This window comes from Protopterus annectens, chromosome 6.part1 (genome assembly GCF_019279795.1).
Source record: "Protopterus annectens isolate FY-2018-M chromosome 6.part1, PAN1.0, whole genome shotgun sequence".
Lineage (NCBI taxonomy): Eukaryota > Metazoa > Chordata > Ceratodontiformes > Protopteridae > Protopterus > Protopterus annectens.
The window spans coordinates 439,106,922-439,116,344 of NC_056738.1; the positions used below are offsets into that span (position 1 = coordinate 439,106,922).

The following is a 9,423-nucleotide window of genomic DNA, read 5'->3' on the forward strand; positions in this document are numbered from 1 at the left end:
GCAAAAGAAAGGCTGTTCCCACTTAGGAAATGCAGGCTTAAAGGAACAGGATTCCCCAATTTCAGTTCCTCCAAGCACCAGGCCTATTCACAATGTAAAGAAGACCACAGTATTGTTTTAAAGGTGCACCAACAGGATTACCACTGTGAACGTTGTTTATGACCTGGACCAAGAAAAAAGCTAATCTGGGTCATCTGAGGCTATTCTGTAGGACTTAAACGGCGCTTACAAGAAATATAAACCCACAGAATGTTAACTGTATTTGTTCATAGGTTCATAGATTCATACTAGGCTATCTGCCCTAGGGCGTTTATAAGCCTAGCCAGAGTGTGTATGACTTTCGCCACCCATTTTAAAATAATTTTGCTATGCCCTTTTTCGAGGTTAGTATACTGCGCTTCTGTCTAACAGTGACACAGAAGTGATACCCGGGGTAAAGTTTTCAAATAGCAATAATCACGCCTCAATAAACCTTCATTGGCTATGATATTACCACTGCGCAAATGCAAAACTTAATGACATCAAGGTTCTCATCTCAGGCACTCCTATTCAATGTTATAATTTTTCATAACACAGGTTCAACAACCCTGTCTCCAAGACTTTTTGTCTCTGTCAGTCATTTTAGGTTCATAACAGCAATGCTGGGCAATCTACCTCCAGCAAGCATTTCTTCACAAGATTCATCTCACTAAATATAGATTAGGTGCTCATATAAATATCAGGATAATCACTTATATCTTCTTTTTTACCCTTACATTGGTACAATCCCTTACAGATCTAAGCATAGCCTTATTATATTCCTGAAGACTCCTAATCCTTCAGCCCAGCAGACTTCTAATCAATTGCCAACATACATCCTTTGGCTAAACTACTGGAAAGAGTTACACACTCAAAGATTCTGGAGTATATTGACTATTTCTCAGTTCCCTTCCCAAATCAGTAAAGTTTTACTTCTGGTTATAGCACCACTGCATTACATAATGCTATGGACCAGATCTACATGACAATGGAGAACAGTCACATTTCTGATGCCCTCCTCACTGACCATAAAGACCATTTGAGCTGTCCAAAGTCTTTTCCCTTAGGGCTGGATAAATTTGGATTTGATAATGGTGATGTCAGATGGTTTTGAGGAATCTGTATTGATAAGACCTTTCAGATCTAATCTGAAAAAAAAAGTCCTAGCATCAGTTCTTTCAAAGACAGGGTGCCATTGTGAGCCATTTTCAATCCACTATTTTCTCTCCTTATCAATAATCTTGTTTATGACCTGCCTTTTATAAATAAATGTGCTTCATATGTGGATGATACTCTTCTACATCAATATGTCCCACTAAGAATGTGCGTCAAGGACTGCTCCAAAATGATCTAGCCCTACTCTGGAACTAACTCAATGGTATGAAACTAGTTAGAAACACCAAGAAGACAGCTGTTAAGAGGTTTGGTACCTAATGAAAGCAGAATTTCCATACTGGATTAACCGACCCTCAAGTTGATCAATTATCCTGTCAGAGATACCTAGTTGTCTGGCTAGATAAGCAACTGTTTGATAGGGAAGTACACAGAGATCTTAGTTTGTAAAATTTTCAGTCAACTCAAATATCCAAATATTCTAATCTGCTTACCAAGAAAGTAAACTAGGCCATGGGTCCTAGGGTTCTGATGCTATGTCTCAAATATGTTTTCCCCTTAGTAGTCTGTAAAGCTCCCTATAATGCTTCCTTCCTGAAAATCACAGAAAGGAAGACACATACCTTAATCTCTCTAGCTAGTGACACTGAACACCTCTGTCTGTCTATCACTAAGGTTAACTGCATTTAAGGTTATAGGTATCACTATTACTTTACTTAATTTCAGAGTACTAAATTCATGCTGTTGACTAACACTCTCCAAAAAGCTAAGCAATAGAGCTTAATCTACTGCCCTTTAATCAAATGGCTTTGGGGGGGTCTAAAGAATAGATTTGGAGAAAGGGCTATCTCAGACATGGCACTAGCCACCTGAAACAACATTCTGCAAAAATTAATTCCTGTTAAGCAGTATACCATTTTCAGGAAAATAAAAAATACTAGACCACCTGAGAGAGATTTGTAAATGCATCTGTTATCACAAAATTAAGCCCGATTCCTTCTGGAAATAGTATGCCTTTTTGTTACTTCCAACATTCTGAGACAGCTGTAGCCCTTATATACCAAAAAAATATTTGCCTATATCAAAGCTATAAGAAGGGTGAGGAGAAGGGAAGCAATTCTCCAGACACATGCAAAGCTGTTAAGGGGGGACACAATCAGCACTGTAAAACAGGTGCTGATCAGTCCCTGCAAGCAGGATAGGTAATCATTTAAGCTGCTGAGTTTTGGTTCACATCTGAGTGTACTTGTTTTTCCTTCTCCACTTTACTCTGGGGGATTAGGCAATCAATGGAGCATTTACCTAGGGCACTAACTGACCTTACTACAGCTCTTAGCCTGGATTACAGTTTATCTTTTTTGCTAGTTACCTATGATATTGCTCATGATTCTTAACTTAATACAACAGTAGTCTCCTAGGGTCTGTACAGTTCTAGCATGGATCCATTCTTATTGCATACTTGTTAAAGTTCACAGAATACAGGTGTCATAGAATATTATATATATATATATATATATATATATATATATATATATATATATACATATTGTTAGAAAAATATGTATTTGAACATGTATAAAGTGCTAGTTTAAAAGCAAATAGTATATAATGCATTTTATTCTATTTACAATATGGCAATAAGAATGATTTTACATGTAGTTGCTTGAAGCTTTGGAGCTGCAGTGTATTTGAACTCTGACCCTGGCAGTAGCCAGCTCAGCAAGCTTATGTTTTTCACTAATGATTATCTGCTGGGTCAGAAAAACTGAATGTATAAAGCATTGAATATTCTTATTCCTTCCTCTGAGATAATTGACCTTGTGAATGTATCAGAGATAAGACACAGCTGCTAAAAGTAAAAGTTACAAGAAGAACAAAGAAGTATATTACAAGAGTGAACCGACCATTGTATTCGAGCTAGCCTGAGACCTTGGAAGAGTAACATTTACAGAAAGACATTATAACGAACCAGGTGCTTTGCAAGGCTGTATTATTCCCATGGGAAAACTTTTAAATGTATAACATCAGCTTTTTCTTATGAATAGAATATTGTAGACCATAGTGATGTAGGTGCCCTGTGACTAACCATGTCAGTAAGGTGGGCACAGCCTGAATGTAAGACTATATAAAATTGTGTATTTCCTGCATCATGTCAGACAAAACTCTGTACTTGTATGGTTTTTTGCCTCCTGGTGTACACTAGTAAACTTTTGCATCTGAGCCTCCTGTGTTGTTATCATTTGTTTTTATTTAACAGTTTGGTCCTTCTTGAACCGGAATTCCCTTGGTAAGCTGCAGGTCAGAGTGTATCGGTGGTCGAATACTGCGCAGGAGAAGTTACCAAAACGGTTCTTCTTGAAGCACAAAGACCTCCAACTGAATTGTCGTCTTGAGAGGCTGGCCACTTTCTGATCTGTGGCCGAAGAGCGGTCTCGAACTGGTCGACCCAGGAGGCTCAGGTAGGAAAATATTTGCCTTTTTTCTGTTTTAGATCAGGGACTAGGTTACAGTAAATGTCATTGTCAGAGATTTGTTATACAAGGAAGAAGCTGAAGGAAATTAGAAAGAGATCAGAGTAAATAAGGATAAAGAGATAAGGGAAGAATAAAGCTATTGAGGAGAGGAAATAAAGGGTGAAAACGTGTACGTGGGTTGGTTTTTTAGAAAATCCGCATGGTACTAAAAAAATAAGCCTTCGCGCCTAACTGAACTGATAAAATATATATAATTACAATGAATGGATAAATAAATACAAAATATTAAATGGGGTTATAAAATAAATATGATTGTATAATAAAAAAATTAACATTATTTAAACTTTTAAAAACTTTAAAAATCTGGCAAAGAAGGTCAGGTCAAAAAAAAAAAACCACAGGTGGATAAGAAGGAACAGCACACAGAAGGGAAGGAAGTAAAAAAAGGAAAAAAAAACTAAAAATGCAAAAACATTATTTTTAGACAAAAGGAATAATGCAGTAATAGCGGCGGCCCCTCCCTCCGCCCTCATATGCTTTTTCAGGATGAAGCAGGAGGACAAGCTGGTCCACCTCCCATGTTATCTAAAGTTACAAGAGTACTAAAACCATTTGTTAGAGATCCTATTGAAACTGTCTCCCCACGTAAAAGGGACAGAGACTTACAGAAAAGGACTTCAAATAGAGATAGAAAGAAGAGAGAAATCTGATCACTGATTAGGTACTGGATCCCTCAGGCAGGACAGGAAGGGCAGGGGACCTCTTCAGTGTGTGAATACACCTTGGTATATAGGAAATGGAAGCAGGAAGAGAGGAGGAATCCATCAGTTATCATCACAAAGTTTTTTACAATTTTACAATACAATGAGACTAAAGTTACCACTTGAATGGGAAGAAAAGAGAAAAAAGAGAAGTAAAAAAGGTAGTGGTCCAGATGTGGGTCCATTTTGGCACCCTGGTAAATCAAAAAAATAGAGGCTTAAACCACTCCCACCACCACATAGCTAGAATTAGACACAAGAGTCAAAGGTCTTACTACCGAATTTCTGAAAAAAAAAAAAACCTAGAGCAGATTGGACTTGCATAATCAATGCATACAGCAAGAGAATGAAACTGTAGATGGGTACTATGGTAGATTATTGGAATGTTTTAATAACCATAGTGGTATGGCTATTCCTGAAAATCAGACACATGATACCTCATATGAACAGCAACTGAAAAATGCGTTTTTGAAAGGTTGCATTACACCTATCAGTAGCTTTATTACAAAGCATATGATAGATCATCGAACAAGTAGGCTACAAGCCTTACTTGAATATGCCAGACATGCTGAAAGACACTTTAATAGTAAAAAGAAAAGAAGACACAGGTCTTCACAGCTGAAGACGGAGCAGAGGTCTTTGTAGTACAGTCAGGTAAAAGGGTAAGAAAAATACCCAGGGAAATAGACAATCTGACAAAAGGTCAGAAGATTTTGAAGAGAGAAAAAAGAAAGGTGAGTGCTTCAAGTGCGGCAAGAAAGGACATTTAGCAAGGGATTGCAGGCTAAATAAAAAGGTGACTACAGAAAATAAAGGTGATGAGGACTGACTATATGATAGTGATAAAAATCAGAAATCATTAGGGAAGGAAAACAAACAAAGGGCAAACGTAAATGTAGTGGAAGGAACAGAGGAAGTGCAAGCAGATGTAGAGGATAAAGAAAGTGAAATTTTAGATTTGGCATTACTGAGCTTGGAGCTCTATTTGGCAGACACAAAACCGGAAGTTACACTTCTGGTGAAAGGAAGGAAAGTGAAATTCTTGTGTGACTCAGGAGCGTCACGAACTTTGATACACCCTTCAAAGTTACCAGAATATTCTGAATCACCTGAATATATATTAGTGAAAGCAGCAAATGGACAGCTATATAGGGAGCCACTCTCCCATGATATAGCAATAACTGACCCTGTTTCAGGCATGACTCAGAAAAGTAAAATTGTAGTTTCTGCAAAATGTCCAGTAAACTTACTGGGAAGAGATCTTATGCAGATATTTGGCATAGCGGTAGTTCCCACTATGCAGGGTATGGAAGCACAAAGACAAATGGATACTTTTGTGGTGCGACCGGAGGGTGAAACCTTTTACTGGTACAGCCAGGACCTAGTTACGACTGGTCCAGGGGCAGTAACCGGAAAACTGATGAATGTAGCCATCAGTAAGGCCCCCTCCCTTGACACTGACCAACAGCATTTGTTACATTGTACTCTATACTACTGTAGCATGCCAGGACCTGATAGAGAATATGAGCAAGAGTTGTTCAAAAATCCTGCTAACAGATTAGTATTACGAACCTTGTATTGGGATACTGAGGGAAACAGTGTGGTAAGCTGTTCACTACCTCAGGAATTCATGACACTGTACAAATCTAATAGACTACCACATGTCAGCTTGACAAAGAATAAGGATGTGAGATGGGCAGACTTAGGAGAAAAAGTAACAAGATGGGAAAAACAAACTGATTTAGAATTATCAGAACAGGGAATACAAAAACAGAAATTGAACTGGCTAACACAGACACATCCAGCTGTACACTTACAAACTAGTGAAGACAGCTGATTAGCATTCTTATTAGAAGAAGAAAAAAAAGCCTTGTGTGATATACCAGATATTCTTTGGTCAACAGGTAAATCAAATGTAGGACTTATTCAAACAGCAGGACCAGTAACTATTACACCAAAATCAGCATTTAGACCACAAAAAAGACAATACCCCTTGAGGAAAAATGCAGAGCAAGGAATCAAGCCTATAATAGCAGCATTACTCAAGGAAGGAGTACTGGTAAAATCTCTTGATTCACCATGTAACACCCCTCTATTTCCTGTTAAAAAAGCAAACGGGGAATGGCGGATGGTACAGGATTTACAAGCTGTAAACAATGCAATAATACCCAGAGCACCTACGGTGCCAGACCCACACACTTTGTTAAATGATTTAAAACCACAACAAAAATATTTTACTGTGGTAGATATAAGCAATGCTTTCTTTTCAATACCTATACATCCTGATAGCCAGTATTGGTTTGCATTTACATTTCAGGGTAAAAAATATACCTATACTCGGCTACCGCAGGGATATTGTGAAAGTCCAACGATATTTGCGCAAGAAATGGCAAGCAACCTGGCAGGGTTTACTCCACCAGGAGGTAGTCAGATTCTACTTTATGTAGATGACATCTTGCTAGCAGCCCCTACCCAGCATCAATGCAGGGAAGATACGATAGCATTATTGAAATTTTTAGCAGCACAAGGACACAAAGTGAACAAAAGTAAGTTACAACTTTGGAGAAAACAGGTTAGATACCTAGGATATGTAATATCCAATGAAGGTAAAATATTAGACGAAGACAGAAAAACAGCGATTTTACAGGCACCCAAACCAGCAACCAAGAAGGAAATGATGTCCTTCTTGGGAACAACTAATTTTTGTCAATGCTGGATATCAAACTATGCTTTAGAATCTGCTCCACTGGCTGATTTAATATATAAAACACCAATGGCAGCACAAGATGTATTACAATGGACACCTGAAGCAGAAGCAGCTTTCTGCAGACTAAAACAATTGATAGCTTCATTACTAGTTTTAGGACTTCCAAATTACCACAAAAGATTTTTTCAGACCGTAGATTGTAAGCAAGGATACATGACGTCAGTTTTGACGCAACAGCATGGAGATAAGCAACGCCCCATAGCTTACTATTCATCACAGTTAGATCCAGTGGCACGATCATTGCCTCACTGTGTGCAAGCAGTAGTCGCAGCTGCAATGGCAGTACAGGCTTCGGCCTCAGTAGTGTTGTTCCACCCTTTCACATTGAGAGTGCCTCATGCAGTCGCGATAATTTTACTGCAAGAGAAAATAGCATATCTATCTCCTGCTAGACATCTTTTATGTATGACCATACTGCTGAGCCAACCTCATATGGTAATTGAACGTTGTACAACATTAAACCCATCAACGTTACTTCCAACTCCTGTGGATGGCACACCACACAGTTGCCTGCAGGAAATTGAGCAAATAACTTTGCCCAGACAAGACCTTACTGATATACCCTTGGATGATGCCGAGGTGACATTTTATGTGGACGGTTCATGCAGAAAGGGTCCTACAGGGAAAAATCTAGTAGGGTATGCAGTAGTCACAGATACAGAGATTTTAGAAGCCCAACCCTTACAGCATAACCTGTCTGCTCAAGCAGCAGAACTGATAGCCTTAACACGGGCTTGTACTCTAGCGAAAGATAAATGTGTGAACATATATACTGACAGTCAGTATGCTTTCTCTACAGTGCATGTTTTTGCACAACAATGGAAAAATAGGGGAATGATAACATCTACTGGCAAACCGATTAATCATGCACAACTTATTTTGAACTTGTTAGATTCTATTCAGTTACCTACTAAGGTAGCTATTTGTAAATGTTTAGCTCATGCAAAACAACAGGATGAAATTTCAAAAGGAAATGCAAAAGCTGATGCAGCTGCAAAGCAAGCAGCCTCAGACTCAAAAATTTTACTTTTAACCGAGGAATTACAACCCTCTGAGATTTTAGATTTAGAAATGTTAAAAACAATGCAGACATTAACTACAAAAGCTGAGAAACAAAAATGGGAGAAACGAGGTGCAATCCTCGAAAATGGACTGTATATCTCCAAAGAGAAAAAAACAATATTGCCGTCTAATTTATTTAGATATGCAGCTTTGTTGAGCCATGGGCAGTGCCATGTCTCAACAGGGGGGATGGTACAGTTAGTAAATCGAATATTCCAAACATATGGATTTATAAACTACACACAAAAATTTTGTGCAGCATGTCATATCTGTAACAAACATCATGCACAAGGAGCATTCAAACCCAAGCAAGGGAGTTTTCCTATACCACCATATGGATTTCATAGAACTAAACAAATGTGAAGGGAAAAAATAACAAATAAAACTGTTTTGCAGTTGAAATCTTTTTCAGATAAAAGACAGACCAGACCATTGGAAGCAGTGCTGACCCCAGGGTCCTGGGTTTGGTTGAAGGTCACGAAGAGGAAGAATTGGGCGAGTCCAAAGTGGGAAGGACCGTACCAGGTACTGTTGGCGACGCCTACTGCAGTCAAAGTTGCTGAGAGGTCGTCCTGGGTCCACCTGACGCACTGTAAACCGGTAAAGAATTTTCAACTTGATAAACATTTTGTGACTGACACACAACAAAGGCAGGATGTCCAAGAGCGAAATGAGTAAAAATACAGATCAACCCCAAAGATATTGTTTAATCATCTTGCTAACTATGCATTTATTGACTATGATTGTGATGACTTTCCTTTTGTTGTGGTTCTTCCTACATATAACCACACAAGTGAAAGTGGAGAAACGTGATGAACTGTCTATAGACTGGCATCCAAACTTTAACACATACCTAGCTATGAAGCGTGTATATGTAGAGACTATGAACATTTCAAATTGCTGGGTTTGTACTGCCATACCAACAGCATATGGAGGACTGTTGATGTCCGCTGTCCCCTTGGGGATAAATGAGACTTGGGAAAATTTGCTTTTTGATACAGGTTCTGTAAGATCACAGGACAAAATTGCATTGTATTTGCCTATTACACAGAGGGGAATTGTATGTTTCTATAAGAATAACACACTCCAAGTGGGTTGGAGTAACTGTAACATAACTATATCTTATAAATGCTATATTAAAGCCAAAGATAAAGGCACTATTTGTAACGCAAATTATGATTCATATTTGAGCCTAATGAAAACAACATTAAGTGAAGTGCAGAGAAAT

The 9,423-nt window shown here is 38.4% G+C and overlaps 1 pseudogene; it reads right to left on the bottom strand.

Annotated features, from left to right (window-relative positions):
- Positions 1–333: 333 nt before the first annotated feature.
- On the bottom strand, positions 334–507 carry LOC122805693 (annotated as a pseudogene).
- Positions 508–9,423: the final 8,916 nt, after the last annotated feature.